Raw genomic sequence first — 23,211 nt, forward strand, 5'->3', positions numbered from 1 at the left:
GCAATTTAGATACATATACAATAGAAATTCATAAAAAGATTTATCAAAGACAACCCAAATGTCCATCAGTAATAGAATGGATAAGGAATCATGCAATATTATACAATGGCCATGAAAGTAAGAAAATTACTATTATATTTCAAACATGAATGAATCTCAAAAGCATAAAAGTAAATGAAAGGAATTATATGCAAGAAGTGTCTATGTTGTATGATTTCATACAGGTACATTTCAAAACCAGACAAAACTAATCTATTGTGTTAGGATTCAGGTCAGTAGTTACTCTTAAAAAATGGGTTGGTTAGTGATTAAAAGAGCTCAAGGGGACTTTCTAAGGTTCTGATTATATTCTCTGTCTCACTGCTTGTTACATGGGAATGTTCACCCTGTGAAAATTCACTGTGTTTCATACTTTTGATTGTTCATTCTTCTATTTATTTGTTTCAATAAGAAGCTGGAGGAAGTATCATTAAAAACATAAATAAATGAATATAGGCACACACTTTAATGAGACAGAACTTAATCAAGAAAGACTTTTAGACTATATTTTTAGACTATATTTTCTTAGTACTTAATTCAACTTATGTTATATGATTTCATCCTAACTGATTCATTTTCTTACATGTATGTTACACTACAGACCTTTCAAGGGTATTCCCATGATCCTCTGTCCTTTTCACTGTGTATTTTAAAATGGGAGAAGCACCCATTGAATGGCTGATAAATTACTTAAGCATGCTCACTTCTTTTCTATACTATATTACCTAGAAAAGGAGGATTTTGTAATGCATTAACATTTAGGTACCTACCTAACATAATTATGAAAATATGTATTCACAGGGATTTGCCACTAATTTATTCTCATTGATGTTAAAAAGTGAATTATTATAAAAATAAAGAAATGTCTGTTCTTGAGTCATATATAACACAATATTACTGAACAAAACCAGAATATATATAATGGTACTTTTGTCACTATTTCTCTTTCCTCTGTATTAAAATAAGAAATGCCATGTAAATAATCTGTGTGGTGTGTTTACCAAGAAATAAAGAATGTAGAAAATTCAAGTCACTGTGTATAGAACACTCGTAAGAAATAACTACTATGAACTGGAGCTGATCAACTTGAGATTAGTAAGTGTGAAATCCTAAGTGTAAAAATTGAAAAAAAAAATTGTACTTTTGTCTAAGATTGTTTAAGAGGAAGAAATCATTACACAGTTATACCCTTCTCAGGGAAAAAGTGAATTTCTGGGAATTGCCAGTAACTCACCTTATCACAAAAAGATATTTATTGAATAAGAATATATTTATCTCTGTTGCTAATCATAAACTTTAAAAATATAAAGAAGAATTCAGCCTTAAAATTATTATATAAGCATAAAAAAGTCAGATATAAGTACGGAGACATTTTGAAGAAGAGTTAGCAACAGGTAAGGATCAAATATTACTTGTTGCAGAAATCATGTTTCATTTGTAGAACTTTGTGAAACATTAATAATAAAATCTGAGACTCACCTGGCTTCAGTTTCAAGTAAACCTGAAACTCCGGGAGGTTCAACAAAAGTTTTGCCAAGGTTTGTGAACTTTCATCAAATGTGGGATGATTTTTTTTTTTTGATTTTTTCGTATATGTGCTGCCGAAGTGAGCACTTTTTTTTAGTCAGTAATTTTCACCAGTGTTTAGATTTCTTTAAAAATGGAAACTTGCAGATGAAAAACAAAGGACGCTAAAATGCAAACAATCTTAGGGTTACTTTTTATCAACATAATCTGGTGCATTTTTTCCCTGCTTTTTAAAGAGGTTTTTTGTCAATTTTGACAGAGCAAAAAATACCTTAGTTTGCTATTCCATCTTTTCTGCATAGAAAACTTAACAGTATCAATATTACCTGTGATTCTGTTTTTCATGAAAAACCAATAGGAGTGAGCATAAGTGCACTTATATAGTAATAATAATACTGATTTATTGTTCAGTTACTATCTTAAATGCTATACAAGTACTATATAATTTAATTCCTACTAAGTTCTCTGTGGTAGATCCTTTTATAGACAAAACTAAGGTTCAGGAAAAGGAAAAATAATTTGTCCAATGTCAAGCTGCTAATAAGTAGCAGAACAAAAATTTTAACCCAGAGAAAATAATTATAGAAACTAAACTCAAGGCCAGTATAATATTGTGGCCGTCACTGCTAGCAACCTACCCAAAATCTATTCTCCCCTTCTTTTTTCTAAGATGTCAGCAATGATGTTGAGCAGCAAAATAGAAAGAGCCTGGACCGTTGATTGCTTCATTGATCCTTATACCAACTAGTTCTTCCTGCTTCTGGATTTCTTGTTAACTGAGAAAAATAAATGCATTTGTTTATTAAAGCTCCATTGTAGCCATTTTAAATGGACTAATGATACTGCTTATTACATTGACCTACTGGAATTATAAGTGTAAAAAAGACAATCACTCAATATCCAACACATAATCTGAGTGTGTTCCTTGCTAAATCAGAGTTTTACTCTTAAGGCACCATCTTTCTGAGAAACCAGAGAGCTGATCTTACATAGGGGCTTGGGAAACTTTGTATTCAAGGATTGATGGACTTTAAGAAGCAGGAGTATTTAGGAATTGGTTGATTTTTTTTTTTTTTAGCTAAAAACTGGTTATTTAAGTGAAATATCACTGATTAGTTGACTTGTATAAATATATTCACTTAAGTGAGGCTGCTGCTAATTGCCTGGCTTCAGAAACAACTTGTTGTCACTGATTGGCTGTCTTTTAGAGGCATGGTTACAGAAGTGAGTTTTCACTTATTTGATGGAATATTTAAAAACTTGATTCTGATGGTCATGTATTGCTCTGGCAAAAACAGTTAATCTTTTCCATAAGAATAAGATTATTCCTCAGTAAGACTGGAAGAAGACCCACCTAGGAGTCACAATGATCCAGAGAGGGATTCCTAGTCCAGATTTTGGGCAGCTTTATTCCTGTATTTTGAACTCATGATAAATATTAAGGAGTATCCATATTGTTTGTTTGATTTTTGTTTGGTTTAGTTTGGTTTTTAGAATGTAACATACTCTTTCCCATTTTATACTACTGAAGTAAAAAACCCTGCTGTTCTATATGTATAGATAACTGAAGTGTTGGGACCCTGGGGGAGGAAATATTTTTTAAATGTTTTTAAAAAATTGAGTTTTAAACAATTGAATTAATTTTATTTAAAAAACCAAATATTTCTGAACCTCTAATCTATCTGTGTATTTTTTTAAAACCTCAAATGTAAAATGTGTTCATTAATTACTTAGTCTTGGAATAGAATCAATAAGGAACTGTTATATGCAATGTAAATGGAATTTTGAGATACTTATTTTAAGATAATTCAAAATAGGAAGTAAATAAGTTATTAAAATTCAGCTCTGATATACAGTTGTTTCTAAAGTAAGCATATATACTTACTTTCACTTCTATCAATATAGATGTAATAAGTATGTAATTGTACATTTTTTTTTAGAATAACTAAATTTTGTATACAAAGCCTAGAAGAGACAATTTTGCACGATAAACTTTAGTGTAGCATTTCAACTTATGGCTTATTTTGTTTCTGGAGGTTACTTTGGTATACTTCTTTTAGAAAAAGAATTTCAAATTGAGTAAAATCATTCTCTTTGAACTTTCAATAAAAGCAATTATGTAATATGATATATCAATTTCCTAGAATAATAAAGGAAGTAAAAAATTAAGTAAATAAAAAAATTAGAAGTTTTTTTTTAAATAAAATGACAGTACTGAATACATTTAGAAGCTTCTGAAATAGAGATTTGATTGCTGGTTAAACATTAGTGGTCTTTGTATGCAGCATGTTACTTTGATGCAGTATCCCACACTGCTTTTGAAGTTAAAGTTGACTTTTCGAGCAGTCCAAGCAATATAAGGCTGCCTACCTGCTTAAGTCCTCTAAAATGAGTAAGTATATTTTGGGGTCATAATGTTCCATTATCAGCCAACTTTGCTTCTACTTCAGATTGTGGAGAAAGAATCATTCATTAGTGACACTCTGTGAGAGTAACAAAAATACAACATGTAGAAAAATGGAATACCAGCATCACTGGATTCTCCACGAATATCTTTGAGGAAGTTTGACAATTGACGGGAATTAGTCTGAAGAGGAAGAAAGTTGAGGTACTGACACATGTAATGCATTGATTGAAGGCATAGTTTTTTCTTGAAGTAGTCTGGTGTTCATAATGAAGATGTCCCAGGCTTGTACTATCTACATGGTACATAAAATTTGTCATAATTACAAAAATATTTAATAAGCACTTAATCATTTTGTTCAAATTTGGTTTTCTAAATAAGGTAGAAGCAAATAGCTGAAATATAGTGCATGCATGACTATCTTCATACAGATTTTTATACTTGAAAAAAAATTACTAGTTAAAAAAAGAAATATTACTTTGATTTGGACTCACTCCCCTTTTTGGGGCAGTATTCATAAATAGGAGGTATACAAGGACATATGTTCCATTTTAAAATCCTGTCCTGTTTTCACTTACCTTTCAATTCCACCTAACAAATGGGAGTATTTAAGAATATTATATATAAATTTGAAAGACCTTAAATTTATTATTCAAAAAAATTCTTGTATTTTAAAAGATGACCTGCATAATTCTAAATCAATCAATGAACAAACTTTCACAATTTTAGAACACCAGACTCTTGTAACTACCTTCAGATTTGAGTTTGAAAACTTGAACATTAGGTTAATAAGTGCATTACTGAAATTTTCTCTACTGCCACAGAGGTTTTAGACAGGAGGTATATTAAGTGGTTAATCAACAGTTCCTCAGTGGAGCCACTATAGAAATTCACAGCTGCCTGAACCTGAGTTCAGTAAGGTTTATAATAAGAAAATTATGGTTGTTTACTCAGGAAATGAAACTAGCCAAGTGGCAGGATAGCTCTCTAAAACAGATGCATCACTTCAGTCTGCTATTTACTGCATGTGTATTCTCATTTATCATGGCTTCCTAGCTCCTTTGTAGTTCAACTCTGACAACTGTAAATCAACAGAAAAGATGAGACATAGTGAAGAACAGTTACTTAAATAAGTGGAAAGCATGCTTGGTATTGTGGTTGTAAACAATTTGTATAGCATTTAGCAGGAAAATAGTACAGCCTCTGATTGTGCCAAGAGTATATAACCAACAGCATTTTCAAAATCATAAGACCATTTAGTTATTTGTCATGAAAACATAGAAGGGTAATTAATGTATGGAAACGCTATCAGTTGCATTGTGCCTATTGCTAAGAAGGATTTTTAAATGAAATTCCTTAATATTTAAAGCTGTTTCTCGTTCATTCACTTAATCAATTCCTGATTCTGGTAGAAACTTTATTTTTTGCTGGCCAGTTCTATCACAGTGATCTCGGGTTCCATTTGGAACCCTACACTTGACTAGAACATTCATCAAAGCTAAAAACATTCTGTTCTTGATACTGATCCAGTTGCTTAGCCTCTGCCCTAGAGGATTTGTATTAAATATAACACTGTTGTGCACTGTGAAATTTCTCCTAGTTTAAACAACACTTGAAGCATATCCTGTATGTAATACACCAAAGGTAAATGATGATCAATCATACGTTTTTGAAAACTGCAGTTCTGTCAGTCTTCAATTTAATCACAATCAGTATCTGCACTTCCTTTATTTTTACGTAAGAGAAGCATTCTGAGCATACTGTTGGCTCAGGAAAACTGTAGGATATACTGTGTGGCTTATTTCTCAATTAAACATGTTGAGTCATTAATATCAGTCAAAACTAGAATAAAACTAAATAGTTTAAAATCCTGCAATAAAATGTCTTCCTTTTAAGTCCTGAGTTTTATAGCACTAAGATGAGACAGTCAGACTGTTGTTTTGACCTATCATGCACGTGTCGTCCTTCCAGGATTTTCCATGTTATTGGACAGCCTTTTTTATACTTTGTTTGAAAAATATAACATAAGCTTTGCAATAACACATGTGAAATGAAATCAGTGCAAATACCGTCTATATAAACTTGACAAGTTCAATTCACAGAAAAGGCTGAAATGTCAACAAGGTCTTGGTCAGAAGGTTACAACACTTGCCTGCTATAATTACTATTATTATTTTATCTCTCTTAGCAACAGATTATGGTTTGTTTAAGCTAAATAATTCTTGAGGAGGCTGACATTGAGATGATTTAGTGCATAATAGGGCTTGGCTTGTTAAACTACAAAGAATTAATCCCACTAGATTTCACAAATAGCACCTGCTCAAGCCTGCTAGAATTTAAGTCTACATGGAATGCGTTAGAGCAAAATTTGGCAGGACTGACAGACTGCATTATCAAAAATTCAGAATGTTTGCTCTAAAAGAAACCTGTTCTTTTTACCACTGAGTATTTGGAAATTAACCCTGAATTAGCCCATTTCAAATGACTGAGTAATCACAAAATAATTTTAAACATTGTGAGATATATAATGTGGTATTAATTACTCTTAAAGAGTCTCTTAAAAATCTTTAAGAGGGACTCAAGGCTCTTCTAGAGTAACTATGGATGGAACAAATGCATCATTGGGTATAAAGAAATATTAGTGAATCTAGATATAAGAAATTTTGTAGGTTTAGTAAGTAGCTTTCCCAAGTTCGTGTAGTATATTGGCCTTTTCTTGGCGCAAACTCATGTCTTTTCTTATAAGGGCACTAATCCTGTCATGCTGGCTCCAGCCTCACAACTTCATCTAACTCTAACTGCTTCTCAAAGACCCCATGGCTAAATACCATCACACTGGGGGTTAGAGTTCGACATAAGAATTTGGTGGGACACAAACATTTAGTTCATAACAGTGCATATGTATATATTTGATAGGAATATAAAGATTAGAAATAACTAATTTAGCAATGAGATAGGGCTTTCAAAATATACTAATCTTCAGGGTGTTTAATAAAAAATCATAATGCTAGAGATTTTTCTTATATCTTGTATATTTCTTACTATATAAGTGTCATAATTTTTCTCTATAGTAAATATTGTTCTCCCTGAATCTCTGTCACTAACAAATACGCACAGTTGTTTTATAGGGCAAATGATCCAGTTGCTGTTAATTCTAGAATCAATGATTTTACTCTAAATATTGTATTTTGTATAATTTATTCTTTGTTTCCTTTCTAGACTCAGAAAAAAATCCAAGTGTTCACATTCAAGTATGGCAAATAATATCTTCATTTTTATTTTATTTTCTCCTTATGAAAGAGAGGTTAGAAAGGTGTTGAAATCTTTGTTAGAGATTCTGTGTAAAGTATGAATTTTCTTTGGCACAAAGTGGAATTAGTATGTTTAAAATACTGGGACTGAACACTTCTAGTATTTCAGTCTGTTTTCTGGTGATTTAATGAGCCATATAGTAAATAGTTTAATTTTTATGTGATAGGGAAAAATTTTAGTGTTTTTAATGTTAAACGTAAAGATGACATGCTAATATGTAGTATAAAAAATCCTGTGTCAAAATATATTATGGCAAGTCCATTATCAAGTAAAAGATTTCAAAAGTATAAAAACACCAATGTTATCATAGCAGCAGCTTCTTTAGCTTGGTTTATATAAACATTTTGATTAGTTTAGTTGAGTCATTTGTTTTAGTATTTATACTTTATCTAATTCCATATATTTGAACTGGGGCACATATTTTAGGATATTATCAACTTGTGCGTAAGAAATGTTGTGGGTTCCTGAAAAAAAGTAGCTCCACTATGAAAATATATCTTGGGAATATATTCCTTATAAGTAAGTACTACCAATCAGGAGGTACCTTGGAACATATAAATTCCACTTACTTATGCTATCAAAGAGCACTCTAATACATCTAGGAGAAGAAATAATTTATATAAGACATTCCTGCTTTATAAGAAAAAGGTTAATTGAGATATAATCACATACCATAAAATTCACTATTTTAAAGTATATAATTCAGAGGTTTTTGGTATATTTACAAACTTTTGCAACCATTGCTATTATTTACTTTCAGAACATTTTCATCACCCATAAATGAAACTCCATACTCATTATCAGTCACTCTCCATACCTCCTCCCCACCAGCCTCTGGCAGCCACTAATCTACTTTGTGTCTCTATGAATTTGCCTATTGTGGATATTTCATACAAATGGAATCATACAATGTATGTCCTTTTGTGTCTCACTTCTTTCATTTAGCACAATGTTTTCAAAGTTCACTTGTGGTTTAGCATATATCAGTACTTTATTCCTTTTTGTGATTGAATAGTATTCCCTATATCGATATACCACATTTGTTTATTCATTTCATTAGTTGATGGACATTGAAGAGGGTGCTATTTTGAATGATGCTGCTATGAACATTTGTGTACAAGTTTTTGTGTAGCACTATGCTTTCAATTTTCTTAGGTATATAACTAGAATTGGAATTGCTGGGTCATATAATAACATGTTAAGCTTTTTCAAAGGAAGATCAAACTTCTCAAAAGTGGTGGCACTAAAGTGGTGGCATCACTGATTAGGCAGATTAGGCAGTTACAGAGCTTTATACCTCCATATAAGCAACTGATAAGCTGGTAAAAATAATTAGAATTAACTTGTTTAGAACTCTGCAGTCCTCTCAAAAACTTGCCATAACCAGGGGAAAGCTTAATGATGAAAGGCATTGCTGCATTACAATAAGAGAGTGCTCTGGCATTTTAAGTTGCTGCTCATTGTCCCCACTCCCAGATTAGCAGTAGCTATGATAATGGCAGCCAGAAATCCTGGTGTGGGTTTCTGGTGCCAGAGGGAGCAATGTAGACCTTATTCTCAAAGACTTGTGGCTATGGATTTCAACCTGTTTGGCAGATCCTTGAAGGACTAGTGCAAGGGCTTGCCATTGTTTTGCCTGATTTGGAGTTTTTTCCAGGTCTAGGGTGGCTTCTTTGGTGGTCTTTGCAGAAAACATATAAAAGAAAAAGCATTAGCCATGGCACCCTTGGGTTTGTAGTCAAGACAAGCAATGGAGAGACCAAAACGTCTAGGAGGCATGAGGTTGAGAAAGGATGTATGTGGGGGAATAAGAGCTTTGAAAGGCTCCTGCTTGTGTCAGATAATAAAGGAGGCAGTGTACATGCCCAGGACTGGACATATTCTCAGAAGAAGTCTAAGAGAACCTTAATCCTTTACCTCTGGCTCACCTTCAGGCTCCACACAAGCACAAGTGAAGGCTAAGGTAGAGTTCTTAACAGTCTGGCTAAGAGTTAAAAGTGTATCCCAAAACAGAGCCCAAGTGTAAACTGAGGATTTCAGTGGTCACACATGACGAAGAATATAGGCTTTACAGAAATAATTTAGAAAAGTCACTAAAACAAAAAAAATGACCCACAACAAGCAGCTACAACCCTGGGGAATGAGAATAATCTGATATCCAGAGCAGTCACATTATAAAACTCAAAATTTCCAGTTTTTAACAAAATAATTACAAGACATGCAAAGAAAGAAGAAAATACGGCCTATTCACAGAAAAAAAAAAAAAAGACATTCATAGAAACTTTACAAGTACCCTGGGTATTGAACTTACTAGACAGATCTTTAGATGAAGTATTTTAAATATGCTTAAAGCACTAAATGAAAATATGGACAAAGAATGAAAGGAAGCCAGGAGAATAATACTTCATCAAGTAGAAAATATTAGTAAAAAGGTAGAAATTATTATTTTTTTTTTGAAAAAAGAGCCAAATAGGCATCTGGAGCCTAAATATGCTATAACTGAAATGAAAAATTCACTAGAGGATTGCAACAGTTGATTTCAGCAGAAAGAAAGAATTAATGAAATGAGGATAGGTCAATTTGGATTATCCAGTCTGAGGAGCCAAAAGAGAAAAGAATGACAATGAAGAAAAAATAATGAAGTCTGAGATTTATGGGATGGCATCAAATGGACCAACCTGTGTATAATTGGAGTCCTGGGGGTAAAGGAGAGAAAGGAGAAGAAAGAATGTTTGAAAAAAATATTGGTCAAAAACATCTCTTATGTGATGAAATACATAAATTTACACGTACTAGAGCTCTAAGAACTCCAGGCAGGATAAATTCAAAGAGATCCTTACTGAAACACCTTATAGTCAAATTATCAAAAGTCAAAGTGGCTTCATTCTACTTCCCTACCAGCAGTGTATGAGTGTTCTGATTCCTCTATATCCTCATGAACACTTGTTCATGTCTTTTTTATTATAGCCATCTAAGTGAGTGTAGGGTGGTATCTCACTTTTTAAAATTATATTTCCTAATGGCTAATGATGCTGAGCATTTTTTTCATGTACCTATTAAGAAAACTTCATAAATCAGCAACTGGAGCAAAACATATCAGCCTTTGATCCAGCTAATGTGAAGACAATTTGAGTAATATTCAATGAGACAGACTCATTTGGCTACCAAATGCAGTCAAGGGTAATTCTCACACCTGTCCTGCTGGTAAAACTGTACCTAAGGAACTGTGTCCTCATGTGAGGAAAAGTTGATGAAAAAAACTTACCCAGAACTTATGACGAAATCCTACAGTAGAAAGGAAAAAAATAGCATCATTCAAAGATTCCAGGGGGAAGTATATCTTTGGGAAAAAAATAGTAAAACATTTCAGAAACCTTTCTGCATTTTCAGTATGGTATGAGAGGACTTGGACTCTAAAAAGTAAGAATGGAAAACTATAATCAGATAACCAGTTCAAATGAAAATGTAAAGAAAATGAAAAGAATTGATAAAGTTTAACATTTCAAGAATAACAGAATTAACATTTCCACTTAAGGAAATAAAAAAGCCTGCATCGCAGTACAGGGAGTTAGCAGGGTGGAAAACAAACATAAGAAACTCCTCTTGAATTAACTGGAGAGTAACAAAGATGTGAAATGATAAGTTGGTGGAGATTGAGGAAAGAGACAGGAACCAACAAAAAATTATAGGCATAGCTAAGAAAGAAAACTAAACAATCTTTTCAAAGACACAGTTCAGATGATATTAATAGATCTCTAGATCACTACTCCCCCACTCCTTGAGAATTTTAGTTCCTGGCTTACTATCATTCCTTTTAGTATTACTCCTCTGATTATTCTTGATTGTTGGAAATTGCAATTATCACATAGATGATAACTTTTCACACACTGGCCTCTTGGTTTCTTATCAGCCATCCAGTTCAATATGTGTAAATGATGACGTGAAATTACCTAACCCACACCACTTCTGTGACCTGTGATTTGGAACTCTCACTCTCTGACTGCTTCCTGCCTTGCTCTAGGTCACTCCCTCTAATACTCATAGGCACAATTCTCAGGCTCCCCAGCAATCTACACTTCATAGACCTTATCGCATTTTCACTTCCCTCCACAGGTAATCATGTTCCTTCTTACTCAGCTTATATTCCTGTTTTAATCATTATAATCTCCCCTTCTATATTATGAACTCCTGACTTTCCTAAACTTTGTAACATTTTCATGGCAAAATCCAGACCCTTGTTAATTCTAACTCTGCCTACTCCATTAATACACCAGTGTAACAGAATAGAATAATTAGTATAAAATGCAAAATCATACTGACTGGCTTCATTTTACATTTGTGGTATAGAATTGGGCTGCTCATAGAGCTACCTTCCTGTCCTGGTCTTTTCATTCTTCTCATTGGCCTGAGGATCATTTTACACATTTCTTCTCAAACCTCCAATAGAGTATTACCATCCTCACTTTCAGCTAACTTCGATTCACATTTGACTGAAAAATAAAATTGATATAATCAGGAGGGATTCTCCACTTCTTCACACCAAACTGCATATGAGTATGCTCTGCCTCCCTCCTCTTACAGTATAGAATCTATTACTGCTTTCATTTAAGTCTAACCTCCCACTTGTATAATAGATCCTAACTTCTCTCACCTATTAGGTCCCTTTCCCAACAATGTTCCCATTTCTTATGCTAATTTTCTGCATCCTAATTTCCCCTCTACATTGAGTTATTCTCATCTGAATACAAATATACCATATTTTCCATCTTCAAAAGAAATTATTTAGTCCCAATAGCTTCTTCAAGCCACCACCCCGTTTATTTGCTTACTTTTACAGCAATAGTCTTTGGAAGGGTTTTATATACTCATTTTCTCAATCTTTCACATTCTTTCTTAAGCCTACTCCAGTCAAAGTTTCAGTTTATCACTCTGGCAAAACAACTAATGCTAAGGTCACCAATCACGGGATTGCTAAATCCAAGGGTCAATTCTGGGACCTTCTCATGCTTTACCTATTGGCAGCCATAGTTGATACCTTCTCCTTTATGAAGCACTTTCCTCATTGGCCTTCAATCTGTTACAAGTCCAAACTCAATAGGCCAGTAAATCAGATGAAGTGTTGGTGCAAGAGATAGAAACTTTATTCAGAAAGCCAGCAAAACGAGAAGATGGCAGACTAATGTCTGGGAGATCCATCTTCCCCAAGTCAGAATTCAGGCTCCTTTTATACTAAAAAGGGGAAGGGATGTGGTTGGTTGTTGCAAACTTCTTGGTGTAGGATTTCTTTGTTCTTGAAATCCATTGTTCTTGCAGCTGTCCACATGGGTCAGGTCATGTGTCCCTGTAAACCTCCAACAAAACAAATGTTATTTTCTATTATACAATTTATTATCTCTATATGGATGAAAAAGTGTTAATATCCTTAAAGGTTAGAGCCTTGAGAATAGGCTATCCTATATATTTCAGGCTATAGACAGCCTTCTTTTACAAAAGGTACAGTATCAGCAAGACTAGGCCTAGGAAACAGAGCACAAGGTTAAAGTCAAAGGGACAGATCCATATGGTGTCAGATTTGTTCTTTTCTATTACGTGTTGTCTGTCTTCTTCTTAAGCTGGAAATCTAATGAGTAACCCAAATTTTCAAAACCAGTAAACTGGTTTATTTTCACTCAAAATCCACCTCTTCTTGCAGTCTGCCTCATATCCCATGCATTGCTCAGACAATGTAATAATATAATCAAATGTGGGCTTTAAAAAGATCACTCTGTTATCATCATAGATTAAAGAAGAATAAGAACAGATCTGAGGATATCAGTTACAAAGCTAAGGAAAGCATATAAAACCAATGAGAAAGAATATGTTATTCAAAAGAAAATGATTGGAAATGTTTTTTGAAACTAGATCCTCTCTTCACTATACAACAAAATGCATCTCAAATATATTTAATAATAAAATGGAAAAATAAAATAATCAAAATTTTATTCAAAATATACCTCAGCTAAGCAATGTAATTTTGTATTCATTTAAAAATTATATTAATAAGAATATTTAAAAACATAGAAAAGAAAATAATGTATTATCTAAAAATGAAAGATGCAAAATTGTATGTTGCCCATTTTGTATTCAATATTTTTATTTTTTTCTCTAAAAATACATCAAAATATACAAATTAAAAATTTGTCTCGAGGTAGAGTACTTTGGTTTTTTTTTTTAAATTTTAACTATTCTTTGCCAAATTTTCTATTTTGAATTTGTATTAATTTTAAAAAAGAAAGTTTGCATTGTTCCTTGTAAGGAAAATGATCTTTTAGAGAAGGATTTTTTTTAAGGCCGATTAAATGAAATATTAATAATAATGAGTAAATTCCCAGCATTACTGTAGTTGGGCCAATATTATGAGCAGGTTCTTCCTGTTTTAAATGGGACCAAGAGGAACTAAGGCAGACTCCTGTGGTGAGATGCTCAGGGAAGGATTATAATCAGTGAATTAAGGTGATTGGAAAAACTTGAATACGATATCTGTTAACTTCGAATTTTCTTGAAGATAATGGGTTCCCTCAATGATTCTATGAGTGAGAGTATGAACAAATGAACATCATTAGAAAAATAGACTTTTTCTTGCCTCCAGAAGGGCTGAATAAAACCAAAAGCAGCAACTGAAATTCATATTTCACTTGGAACAAAGGTCAGTATTCATTTTATTTTGGATTCATAAAAATTAAAGACAGTTTATTTTTCAGAATGAGATAAGGAAAATTCTGGAGATTAGAAGACTGAGCATAGTTTAGGGGAAGGGTGGGGAGAAATTCAGTGGGTTTACTTCAGCTTACTTACTTCATTTCTGAAAGAATATTTCTTCTATACGGTGCAACCTTCAAGGCACACTGCCTTCTGCATGTCTTGAAACATAAGGAACAAAATTGACAGATATAGTTTAGCAGTCAATTATGATTAACAAATACTGGCAGACCAATTTTATTTTCTCATTTATGGGGGACTAAACCATAGTCGTTGGTCATTCCTTATTCAAATACAACTTTTGATTCTACCCACCATAAAGTTTCAACTAACTAGTAACACAGAGTTTTTTAAGATAGGGACTATGCATTATTACTCTCTAATCCATATTGTATCATTAGATTTTATAACATACCCTAGATTTCCACTCAGTACTCTGTAAAAATACCTTATTTTCCCTAAAAATAGAACAAAATTTACTACATTGTAATCTGTGCAAATTTACTTATCATTCTGTACATTCCAATTTACCCAGTTTCACCAAAAGTGAGATGTTGAAAAACAAAGTAATAGGCCATCTACCCCAATAGCAATAATATTTATTAAGTGCACTTAGGAGAATTCCAGGTTCATATGTGTTCTGGTTACACTCTATCCCACTGCCCCAGGCCCAAGCCCTTCCAAGGAAACAAGACCAGATAGTTTAGGGAAAGTAAAACATCTTGGTGTAGCGACGGCCTGAGGAAAGTACTTCCTTTTCATCACACTCCCTATATCCGTGATATACTCTCCTTCCTTTCCCTCCCTGCCCCTGCTTCCTACAGCAAAGAGTGTAAAGAATTTAGCACATTATGTACTGATTTTAAGTTAACATGTCTGTTTACAGATCTCATCATGGTGATAAGTATCTTGGAAATTAAAAGAGACGTTGCCAGACACAGTGGTTATCTTCTTCCCTCTCTCCAACCCGCGAAGTTGCCTCTAGTGCCAACAGTGTATCTTATCAGCACTTGTCTCTAACCGTAATATATGTCCTGACAATTGCCATGAATGTTCGCTATACATTTTCTGTGATCAGTCAGAAGAATTAAAAAAAAAAACTCCAATCTCAGGAATTCTGATTTCAAATTAAGACTAATAAAACAATCTCTAGAAATATAATTTAAATAACTTCAGACTGCTGAATATATTTTATTCCATGAAAGAAAATGTGTGGTCACAGTTACTTAAATGTGCTCTAGTTGGAAATATTTTTTATCTTGAAATTCAGATCAGGATAACTTTAAATCAGGACCTTGGATCGGGAAAAGACTAGGCAATATTATCCATCCACACATAATAGAATTCTCTAAAATTTAAAAGCAACTGCAAGAACACCAACACCACCACCAACTATATATATTAATGCAAGCCTCAATTCTAGGAACATGAAGAACTTTAGGCCAAAACATAAAATCAATACTTTAAAAAATGAAAGCAAACAAACAAAAAACAAAAGGGAAAAGAAAAATCCCCCAAACTTCCACAATTTGAAATACTATTGACTTGGCCTTCCTTAAGTGCTGTCTTGACCTAAAGTACATCCTGTGACTCATATTGCAATTACTGTTACAGTCTTTCTGGTCCAAATTGCTGAGAGGAAGGGAAGTACTGCTATAGACATTTGAAGTGATTAAATAACCTTGTGTGCAGAACCTTATAAGAGCTGTACCCTGAGAAAGATGCAGTGTTTCTCATTTCTTTGTTCCTGTTTCACTTTTATGATCCCTTCTTGGAAGGAAGGTACATTCTGTCTCTACTTGAAAAAGGTCTAGGTAACAATAACATTGCCAGTGTTGAAAAGCGCATTGTAGTTGTTTTCCATATACTAACCATGAGGCTGGCTTATTTTTTAATGCAGTTGTACTAAGTCCTTACTCAAAATACTCTACATTAACTTCTCTTTGCAGCTATGGGATAACAACTGATATATCCCTTATTTGCAAGAGATTCAACATTAGCAGGTTCAGCAATCACTTTCTAAGACTGTTCCATTAGGCCTGCCATTAGGAAGAAAGTAGTTTGGGGACTATCAGGTGGAATTTGAAGCTGCCCATAGTTGCAAGACCACAACAACCTTAAAATGCCTTTTGTGAAATGAGATGAAACATTCTGTGAGGTAAAAGTTCAAAGATATTTTTCCAGCCATTTTCACTTTTGGAAAGCCCTCATAATCACTTAATTGACAGGTTACATGGCTTTTCCCACCCATTTTTCTTATTTTTATATCATAGGTGTACCTTGTTTTAAAAATTCTGACAGAAAATTGTCAAGGAAAATGACAATAACAAGGAAGGATCTTTATTTTTATAAAAGAGTTCTGTATAGATATCATGCATTTAAATATTCAACCTCCAAAAGTTCAATTTATATGCAGCTGTTTAGCTAGGTGGTTTTTGCATTGAATCCTTGTAAACCGTAATCCTTTAATTTGGTCTCTTCCACAGCAGTAGCTTGTATTTAAATATTTTAAAGAAACATTTTCAAAATAATGTATTTCATTTCTTTTTCAAAGAACTGTTCTATTATTAGGAAACACTAATTATTCTCTTTTAAACACGATCTTGAATATTTTCCACACATCTACTAGGTTTTTTCTAACTGATTTCATTTAGTCACCAAGTGGCTGTCCGATTATTTTATTGAGCAGTAAAATGTGGTTTACCACTAATAAAATGATCTTGGGAGTAGAGAAAAATATTTAGCCAGGAATACAGTGTTTCTTTTTTTTTTTTTTTTTTAGTAGTAGTTTACTTTGAACTGGAAGTTGGAAGAAATTGAGGAATCAGCAAAGTAAAAAATATAAATATAAATATACATGTTCTTCAGCAGTTTTTGTGACAACTCCCACAGCTTTCTTCAACACAGAAGCAGATTCTATAACTGCTGTTCTGTTTTCTTCTAAGCAGTTGTAGTTCAAGGAGAAGAGAAGCAGATCAAGGATGAGTTGCTGCTTCGCTCATGAAATTTTACAGGCTTTCCTAGACATAGGATATACACAATTTCCGTTTTGTCTGAATCTAAAGCAGTTTTGTCATAACCTTTGTTGACTGTGTAACAATAAAGAAGGCTTGAAAACCTTATTTATTTTTTTAACCAGTGTAAATGCAACAAAATATAAACCAGTTTGAGTTTATTATTCAAAACAATTCTAAGACGTATTTACACGATTTGTACTAGTAGAGAAATTCCTTGCCAACATCTCTGGGATTCTCCAAACCATTGGTAAGGCTTTTAATAGCAATTTTTAAGGGGAAACCGCACACAATTTTGCAGAATTTGTGCTGTCCCACAGAAACTATTCGTTAGATTCTGAGCCAGGCCACCCCTGGAATGTCCATTCCAGCATGAGAGGGCTAACATCAAGCATACTGAGTAAATAAAGGCTGGTTTGTTTGGTGTAATGGTAGGAAATTTCCTATCATTGTGGCCTTAACAAGGGTGAAATCTCTGAATATACTCAGTGTGCACAGACCTGGAAATACTATCTCCTCTTAGGAATGAGCTGGAGGTAGGCCAGTGTACATTGGGAGCAGTATATGTTGAGAGAATTTCGTGAGTTTAGATAGAACAGGAGAGAGGGACTATAAACAATCATTGCTTTTATACATGCTGATGTAGGAAGTGATGATTCTTTTACCTCCAGAGCTGTACATAAAAATAACTCTATTTGTGAGAAAATGAGGAGGATTTTGTTACACCTTGTATGTAATCAAAATGATCTTCCCCAAACATATTTGATGTTTATTATAGAAGACTCATGTAAGTTATGATATTGGTAGACATTGGACTCTCTGCCTTCCTTGGAACTTAGAGTTAACTGTTTAAACAAGAATCAGCAACTTCAAGTGTAGCTCTTAAGATTTAAATAGGCTATTGGCCAGGTTGTGAAACTTAGCAGAGTTGTGCATTCTCTTCCCTTCCGCTTCTTATTTTGTTTTTCTTTTCCTTGTCACTGCTTTATATCATTCCATGTCCCAGCTTGTTAAGGGCTTCAGGCTAGTTGGTAGGTACTATGTACATTCTAAAGATTGATGTCTACTCACAGGAGCGTATCCAACAGTGCTCCAAAAAGATCATAGTTTTCAGCAGCTGTCAGTTGCTATATATATATATATATGTGTGTGTGTTTTTTTTTTTTTTACTGTCTCAGTGGTAGACCTGAAAGCATTTATTTTTAATTGATTATTTCTTACTAATAACTAGGTTCATCTTAGAGGAGGCATTTTGTACTTTAAAATGATGTATGATGAACTTTGTTGTTAATTACTCATAGGAACTCTGGCCTCTTTCCTTTGATCATAGTGTATTTTCTGACATTAGCGATAATAATAATAACTAATATTTACTGATTAACTCAATGCACCAGGCTCTTTTCTCAGTGCTTTATTTTTATTAATTATTTTAATCCTGTCATCAGTAGTACACATACTATCCCCTGTTTGCAATTGAGGAAATAGAAATACAGAGAGGCTAAGTAACTTGTCCAAGTTCATTCAGCTAGTAATTTATGAGTTTATGAAACTCATAAATAGTGCCCGATTACATCAAGAACACCTTAACATTGTCAGTTATTACAGCTTAGATTTGACTAAAATACTGGATTATGTGTTAGTACCAGGGAAAGACTATTATATTTGGAATAACAACAACAGCTAGTAATTATATATTTTCTGCCAGGTAACTTCTAAATGCTTTATACATATTAACCAATTTAATCTTCACAACAGTCTAATGAGGTAGCTTCCATTAACATATCCAATTTACAATGAAGAAACAAGGCTCGGAGGAGTTAAATAACTTGCCCAAAGTCACAGAGCTCGTAAGTGGCAGAGCTGGAACGTAACCAGCCAATTTGCCTCAAGTCTATTGCTTTGACCACTATGTTATGTGTTTCTCAAATGCCATAGGGGTTATATCCTTAGTTTAAATTAGGGCCTTTTCCCAAGCTTCTGTATTTACTTTTGTTAGCATTTTTTATAATGTTAGTGAGTATGTATTTTTATATTTCTAATTCTAACAAAGTCCTTGTCATCCATTAAGCAATTAATACCTATCTAAGTAAATAATATACGTGGCATATATGATATAAAATTGTCAGAGTAATATTTAAGTATTGAGAAAAAGAGCACTGAAACTGATACCACAGTGAATCATCTAAAATTCTTATCAAGGAAAGTTACTGAATGGCTATATTGGATTTTTCTAATGACCCATTTTCCAGTCAGTGGTTCTTTTCTTGCTATATCTAGATTTTGAATTCCTATGGGCAGGAAATATTCAGGAATCCCACTGCCATTGTGAAATTTGTCTCAACCACAGATTCAGAAAATTAGTAGCATCCGCCACAGGATGCTGAGACCAAATGGCAAGCTCTGAAGGAATCCCTTCTCCAGCAGGTTGTTTTTGCTTTCCTAATAAATACTTGTTCACTTCCTCTTGAAAAAGGAATAACTTTAAAAGCAGAAATTTGAAAATCTCATAAGATTTACAGGATAAACTCTCTTCCATATAAATCACTTTAGCCTATAAGCAGTGAGCAAGCTTTAAAAAGGCCAGTTTTAAAGACTCAAGCCTCTAGGATAGTTTAGATAAGGTTTGAGTAAGTGGCCAAATGTTCTGAACTAGAATTCCAAGCCTGTTAGTAATGATAATATTATTTAGCACTTAGATAATTCTTTTTGCAGGCAGTAACCATTAATCATTCATCTCCCCCTGTGTACTATGCAAGTTTTAAAATAATCAGTTTATAGAGGCAAATGTTGAAGTTGAGAGGTGAAGAGTGTATTCAGGGTCATAACCTGGGTTTATTGCTTGAGCCAGAATCTGACATGTAGTTTTTCTGAGTCTTTATCCCTATCATATTCCACAAGCTACTAACTTAATTCTGTGCCAAGATTTTTTTGTTTAGTGTAACTATCTGAATACATGAAGTCAGTTAAACTCTGCTTATAATACTCATATTGTTTATGGGAGACAGTGGAAGGAGTTGAAAGACCTACAATGGATTCCTTATTCAAATGTGTACTGGCTCTGGAATCGAGCTAATTTCCAAGTTTTCTTGAGCCTCAGTTTTCTTATCTGCAAAATGGGACTAATATGTTTCACCTCACGGGGATTTCTGAGAGTTAAATATGATAATATGTATGGATAATTATTGATAGATGTCATTTTTGAAGTTTCCACTATATATAAGTCACTTCAGTTCAAATTCTCAACAGCCAATTTATTTTAATCTGATTTTATTGGTTTGTTTATTTATTAATTCAACGGGTATTTTATTGGATGACTACTATGCATGTTGTCTCATAGAATAATAAGCAAGACAAACTTTCTGGTCTCCTGGAACACATAATCTTTGAGAAAGGGTTGTTTACAATAAACTAATAAATAAATATAAATGTGAGGTATAAATTCCATATAGGATAAATTGTGTGATAAATTCCTTGAAGAAAAATAAAGCCAGTAAGAGTAAACGGGATTGATTTGGCCTGGGTATTGTTTTATAGAGGGTGGTCAAAAAAGTTTACAGATAAACATGTTTGAGGAAAGGTATAAGAGAACTGTGGGAGATGGTCTTGGGATATTGTGGAGAGGGTACTTTCTAAGTAGAGAGACTAGCAAATTCAAGTCTCTCTGAAATAGAGTGCCAGCAATAGAGGTCAGATTCAAGATATATTTTGGCATGGCTGAGATATAATACAAATTCAATAGATAAGGTTAGAAATGAGGATATAGATTTAATATCATAATCTCCATTTTAAAGAACAAGTGTCTTAGAAATGTAACAGCAAAACCAAATTATAAAAAGAAGATACAAATGCCTATCTAGTACTGTGTATTCAACTAGACCGATTTCCTCCAAAAATCATTATCTATGATGTTTATCCATCTCAACCCCATCTGCATAAGGTTCTCTGTTCAGAATTGGCTGGTAAGTCACAGAGTACTGAACTGTACTGCGGAAAATGTAAGAAACAGAATCAAAGTATTAGGCAGTTTGGCCAGAGTTAAACATACACATGAAAAGAAAAGGTTTGTTTAGTCTTTTCAGTAAATCTCTGAGGTTATCTAATTCATTTTTTTAACTCATAAATATCTTATCCCATATGGGGGTTGGGGAGAAGGGAGAAGAAATTCAAATACTTTAGGACAAACCTCTTAGAGAATGTTCCAAGAAGAACCACGTACCTCAGGCTACTCAGATACAGAAGTATATTACAGTGAATATGCTACAAAAGAATTTGTTAAAGTAATTACCTTTACTGTTCAGTGATTTCCATAGCAACCACACAATGACTCATATACAAAATCAGGCTCTAATGAAAGGAACAGCCATTTTACTGTGCCAGATTACCATATATCCCTGTTTTCTTTCTATGTAGGATTAAAGCCAGATACTGTATATAACTGTTCTATGGACTATTTAATAAGCATTTCGTATTTCATTTAGTCCTCCCGTCAATCATTATTATCTCCATCATGTGGATTAGGAAAGATTAAGAGAGTTTAAGTAATTTGACCAGTATGACACCAGGAGTAAATGTTAAAGTTTGGATTCCAGATCTGCAGAACTCCCAGTTTTTAATTTTTTCCAGTATTTCATGTTGATGAATGCCCGTCTGAGAAGAGATTGTTCCTGATTATTTTAGTTTAAATATCACATTTTTCAAGTCACAGTGGAACTGTTTTTACAAAACAAGATCTAAGGAACAAAGGAACTAGAGTTCTTTGATGGGCATTTCTTTATTGTCTATCATCACATTGACAGGTAACCTAGGCAATACATGTGGAATCCAGAGCCACTACATGTGGTTGTTTCTCCTGTGTCCTGCATAGAGACATTTAGCCAGGTGGGAATGATGAGCTAAAACCCAGGGAGCATTCTGCTTACCATGCTTGTGTCTTGCCTAGGAACCTCCTTTAGGCTACAGGAAAGGGAAGGGTATTTTGTCTAACTGATCTGCAGAGGGGGCACCTTTTTGCAGTGTTTCCTGTTTGTGCTGCAGGAAAGAACCTCTTTTTAGTTTGCACAGTGACCTGCCGTTTTTAATAGCAACTTCAGTATAACCTGATACTTTTTGAATATTAGCATCCTTAGGAGCATGGGACGTTGCACAGGTATGAATCCCCTTATTTGTAGGGACTTCATAAGACCAGAAAAAACTCATTGACAAACAGCAAAAAAGTAATAACAAAGTCCAGCAAAAGGGTAAAGACAAATTCTTAATATCTGAAGTTGTTACAAATAGACTTCATCATATACTAGGAAAAAAAACTCCTACAGGTCCTGATACTACAGTTAATGAGACTTCCACTTTGTTTTACATGTTTTATATTGAGAAGCACTCAAAATTATTTTAAAATTTATTCTATGTACCTAAATTGCTTTCAAGGGACCATTTAAATTAATAACGTGAGTTTTGGTGGAAACATTTTATATCAAATCACATTGATTAGAGGAATTCTTAATATGGAAAATAAGAGTAGGCTCTCTAGATAAAGATAGTCCATAGCTTATTATACTGGCTAACTTTTCTATTATTGAATGTCTGTTAATTTTCAAAAAATAAACATAAAGAAATGCAAAATATAAAATTTGATTTGCAATTTAGTCTAGACTTTCATATCTTTAGGAATTACCAGAAATGCTTTCTGTTTAAATTATGGCCTTTTCTTCTTTGAGTTTTTATTGTTATTATTGCCTTTAATTTATTACATAGCAGAAGAAATGAAGGGTTTGAGGAGATAAAATTTTGTAAATAAAAGAATGTAGAGCATGAGTTACTTGCTTCTTCAAAATATATATATTTTTCTCATCAGATTACCAAATTTTATTTCCCTGAATTGAGCATTTAAGGCTGTTTTGAGGAGGAAATTATTCCTTTGGGTGACTCAAGCCTTTGATGTTCTCACCAGCCTTGGCCCACTGTATTGGAAAAAATTAGGACCACAACCTTGCTGAAGTTTGCTACAAATAACTGATCTTTTTCCTAGTGGTATTCTATGACCTGTGCTGATTTTTTTAAGCTAAACAGTTATGGCACTGAAGATTTTAGGTAATTTCTGCTGACTCAAGTTCATGGTAATATAAATCATATGTCATCAAGCAGACATATAAGTAGAATTCATAGAGGAGGTCAAAAAGATTT

General features: G+C 33.4%; 1 long non-coding RNA gene across 1 annotated transcript in view; it reads right to left on the reverse strand.

Moving 5' to 3' along the window:
* Positions 1-12,571: 12,571 nt before the first annotated feature.
* Positions 12,572-23,211, reverse strand: part of LOC116658280 — a 36,907-nt gene continuing 26,267 nt past the window's right edge. Inside the window, exons 3-4 of the long non-coding RNA XR_004313589.1 lie at positions 14,117-14,181; positions 12,572-12,631 (exon numbers count right to left, since the gene is read on the reverse strand). This is a non-coding gene — a long non-coding RNA (uncharacterized LOC116658280). The remainder of the gene's footprint in view (positions 12,632-14,116; positions 14,182-23,211) is intronic.

Source organism: Camelus ferus, chromosome 2 (genome assembly GCF_009834535.1).
Source record: "Camelus ferus isolate YT-003-E chromosome 2, BCGSAC_Cfer_1.0, whole genome shotgun sequence".
Taxonomy (NCBI): domain Eukaryota; kingdom Metazoa; phylum Chordata; class Mammalia; order Artiodactyla; family Camelidae; genus Camelus; species Camelus ferus.